General features: G+C 39.5%; 1 long non-coding RNA gene across 1 annotated transcript; it reads right to left on the bottom strand.

Moving 5' to 3' along the window:
• Positions 1–386: 386 nt before the first annotated feature.
• LOC308392289 lies at positions 387–2153 on the bottom strand. The gene is made up of 3 exons (XR_013970789.1): positions 1872–2153; positions 1707–1775; positions 387–896 (listed from the first exon to the last, which is right to left on the bottom strand). It is a non-coding gene; the product is annotated as an uncharacterized lncRNA (long non-coding RNA).
• Between the last annotated feature and the right edge of the window lie 2290 nt (positions 2154–4443).

Genomic DNA, 4443 nt, shown 5'->3' with positions numbered 1-4443 from the left:
TTGGCTCAGGGGATTAGAGGATCATCAGGGGGTCCTTTTGTCCCTCTGTGGGGGGTTACTCCCACTAGGTTTATATCTGGGACTCTCCACCATTTGACCTTAGAACTGAAGAAGCTTCTCGGATGAGAGGTGAAACGTCTTCAAGTAACTTAAAGAAGTCCAGACGCTTTTCTTTGCAAGCTCCTTTGACTCACTCTCTCTTTCTTTCTATCGCTCTCTCTCTCAGCGGTGTCACTCCTAAAACTTCCCCCTCTTCCTAAACAACCAAATGTCAAATGTTGCCATATCATTTTTTTGATTGGTCGACATGGTACTGTAGCACTTACGTGAAGTTACATAAAGTACCAATGGATAATTACCAAAGTAATAAGTAATTTGGGCTAGTATCAGAAGACTGAGAACGACTCGTAGAGCTCTGGTACACGAATGGCAGAGAAACCAGACAAACACAGTTATGTGGCTTTAAAAGTACTTTAGTGATGTTAAGCCTTGTAAAAGAAATTTGTAAACAACACAGTATTACAACAGGTTTTAACAGAATGTCAAGTATAAAAATTTCCCCCAAAGTAGCAAAAAAATAGAATTAAATAAAAATTGTGCACAAGTAAAAGAATTAGTCTCTTTTTTTAAGTCCAAATGGTACCGGTGGGGCCCATGACAAACAGGTGTATTCCAATAGAATTCGTCCGACAAGGAGTGTGTGTGTGATTGTCTGTCCTACCGTACTACTTGTACAGTAGAGGATTGTAGTCCATCAATGTGCAAATGAGTGTGCGTGTATATGTATATCGTCTCCTAGGATCTTGGGTTGGCTCGCCATCCAGTGAACACTGGAACACTCTGGGTTCTGGAATCGCTGACCTGGTCTTTGGATTCGTCCCATATAAAAACCTGACCTATAAACAATGGCCAAATATATGTCACCTGCCCTTTAAGGATAACTCTCACAAATTAAACTAAAGTAGTGTCACAGTGCAGTAACTACTATTCAGATCAGCTATCATCAATTCAATCATCATCAGTTCAGTCACGTTGTACAACATTAAAATATCAAGTTTCAAAGGTCAAAGTATCAATATCCAAAATTTCACAGTATCAAGGTTCAATACTTATTTGTAACCTGCAGTAACATTAAAGATTATCTACAAGGTTGCAAACATTCAGGAATTATAGCCACCATATAATTCACTTTCATTGTAAACATTAATTACATCCATCAAAATAAACTCACTGTACATATATATCTTATCACAAATAAATAAGTATATTACCCCTTTTAAGAAATGGAATAATATGCAAATGCTTATCAGAAATTGAACAAAGTGCAAATAATCAATTTCAATAACACGTAAACACAAGGACTGAGTCCACAAATAGGAGTATTAAAATAGACGTGCTTAATCCTGCTTGTACCATAGGCCTACTAGTACAAGTGGAAATACACTAAACATTAACTCCAAGTGTTCAATACTGAGTATTGTAAGACAACTGATTGACATCAAAATTTAAACAGGAAGCAGGATAAAGTCTGCTTACAATTATCTCTCATAAAGTTATTTTTAGCTGCTTTAACCATTTACAGCTTTTCACATGTTAATGACTTAGTTAATGATCTAACTAGCATAACAACAGTGCGTTTCAGAGACATCGAACAACTGTACCCACACTCCGCACATCACGTGTCTGATTAGCCACATTTAGCTTACCGCCGTCGAGTGGATGCTCAGCATTTATGTGGAGCCACAGCTCAGTAAACCTTCCGGTTTCGCTCTGCCCTTGACAACAACAAGTGCAAAAATACATAATTTGTGAAAAATATCAGTTTAGATGGTATTTTTTTAACTCGTTAGAGGTTAATTTCTCCAGCTTACCGATAACAAAAGTTTTAGTCCGTCTGCTCTGTTCGGCTGTAGAAGCAAGAGACTGAAAACTTGGGAGCTGGTACTAAGGAGGGACAAGAGCTGCCTAGAGCTTCACCGATTGGCTGACATGCGAGGAGTGGAGTAAAACAATAGGCTCTCATCAGAGCTCATCAACCCTCTGAGAAAACTTAACCCTTGTTTGACCAGAGCATATCATATATAATCTGCGTCCCTTCTATGTTTAAATAAATATTTTGATCTCATTTCACTTTCATTAACAGGGACAGTAAGAACAGGACAATGAACATTAAATGTTTAAATTTTTCTTCTCTTTTTTTGTTTGAGATGATTTTAGGAACTGGGTTACAGTACATTTTTCCACTAATACGGAAGGGGTGTTTTTTCTTTTCTTTGCTGTCAGTAGAAAACGCCGTTTTTACTGTTTCTTCCCACTATAAACACCACTGTTTTATTCAGACAATAACATCATGTGTATTTTTCATCATAACTCTGGTTTTACGTTGCCTATCAATACAGTTTAAAAACTGGTATATAATTTGTCACGTCTTTGCTTTCACAGAAACATAGCTCAGCGACAGAGTCCACGACACTGCCATTCAGTTACATGGGCTCAGCGCATTTTGTGCAGACAGAAATGCAGCTCTGTGCGGTAAGACTTGAGGTGGTGGCTTGGCCTTGTGTGTCTACATCAGCTTGGAATGGTGCAAGAACTCAGTGCTAGTTTCTAATTACTGCTCATCGCTTGTAGAGTTTATGAATGTTAGATGCAGACTTTTTTATGTACCTCGGGAATTCACCGCTGTGCTCATTACAGCAGTGTACATCCCACCCAGCGCTAATACTAAGGAGGCGCTCTGCGAGCTGTACGGGGAGATCAGCGAGCTCGAGAACTCACACCTCGACGGACTGTTTATTATCACCGGAGATTTCAGCCACGCAAATCTCAAGCCAGTGCTTCTGAAATTCCATCAACACAGAGAATCGCACTGGATCTTGTTTACACAAACATTCCCAGCGCTTACAGAGCGAAGCCCTGCCCCCAACTCGGACACTCAGACCACTTGTCTGTTATGCTAATTCCGGCATACAGACCGGTCGTCAGACGCTGCAAACCGGTTCTGAGACAGGTGAGAACTTGGCCTGCAGGAGCTCTGTCTGCTCTTCAGGACTGTTTTGAGCACACTGACTGGGACATGTTCGCGGAGACTGTAATGGCGACCACACCAACTTGGAGGAGTACACATCATTGTGATCAGCTACATCACCAAGTGCATCGATGATGTCACTGACACCAACACTGTTCTGGCTCCTTAAGAGTCACCCCTCACGTTATGTAGTGTTATATAAGTTCATGCAATCTTTATTCGTTTCTGGCACACTGTTCATTTTTATTTTGACATTCTACCGGAAGTGCTACTTCTCATTACTTCCTGTCTAACGGGAGAAGGACAGTTTGCTACTCCTGTGCCTGCCTATGCTGCCTCTTAAGCCAGCACAGTCTGTAAGTTGGCAGTAATATTGTGTTTTACCAGTGAATGTTTAGCACTAACTGCCGTGTGTTGTTTGTGATATTTAAGAAAGTAAATTCACTCAATGATGTGCTTTATTAGTCATTAGCCTAGATGCTAATTAGCGCTAGCTAACCGCTAATGTTAGCTTGTTAGCTTGTTTCGTTCTGCTTTGCTTTGCATAGTAACAGGTCATAGCATTTTCTAATTCTAAGAATGTTTGCTTATGTCAGCTCACACGGGATATTTGTGTTTGTTTACAGTCTCACCTACGGTGGCCCCTAGAGACAAAGCACGTACAAACTCCAAAACACTCGCAAACTCCAAAACACTCGCAAACTCCAAAACACTTGCAAACTCCAAAACACTTGCAAAATCCAAAACACATGCAAACCCCAAAACACAACGTAAGTGCTCCAGGACGCTAGGGGCAGTGTTGAGCTCGATTTGCGAAATAAACGGCAAGTTTGTCTGTATGGGACGGTCTAGTCTCCGTCGCGCTTCCCAGGTTGCCTAGCAACCATGATACTAACCGCTGGAAACGTGTCATACAACTTGATTTGACAGAAATGAAGGAGAAAATATTTTGTTCATTTGTTTGTTTGTTTCTACAAGAGCTTTGTGTGATTTGATAAGTATCTGAGGCTGAGACCACAGGATAGTAAAACATGATTTTTGGGCTTCATTTCTGTACTGAACAGTCATTTAAGATTAGTTAGTAAATAACAATTAGCTAATGTTGTTCATGAGACTAAAGTCATATCACTTTGGTAATGTAAATATAATATGGCCAATATTATAGTTATTATATTAATCATTATTAGCTATTACAGCAGTGAACATGAACTCTGTGCCAAATACTAAGCCTCAGTACAGATTCAAGTTACAGTTATTTATATGTCTTATCACCTTAAATATTCACTCAAAGACAAGTATCTTTGACAGTGCATATATAGGTGTATCATATATAAGAGACAAATGTTGTTCCTTCAGTATATTGGCATTACAAAATTTGGCTCAATGCTTACATATATGTGTAAAAAGAAAATGTA

The sequence above is a fragment of the Rhamphochromis sp. 'chilingali' genome (assembly GCF_963969265.1).
Source record: "Rhamphochromis sp. 'chilingali' genome assembly, chromosome: 2".
NCBI lineage: Eukaryota > Metazoa > Chordata > Actinopteri > Cichliformes > Cichlidae > Rhamphochromis > Rhamphochromis sp. 'chilingali'.
This window is presented reverse-complemented; position numbering and strand designations above follow the sequence as displayed.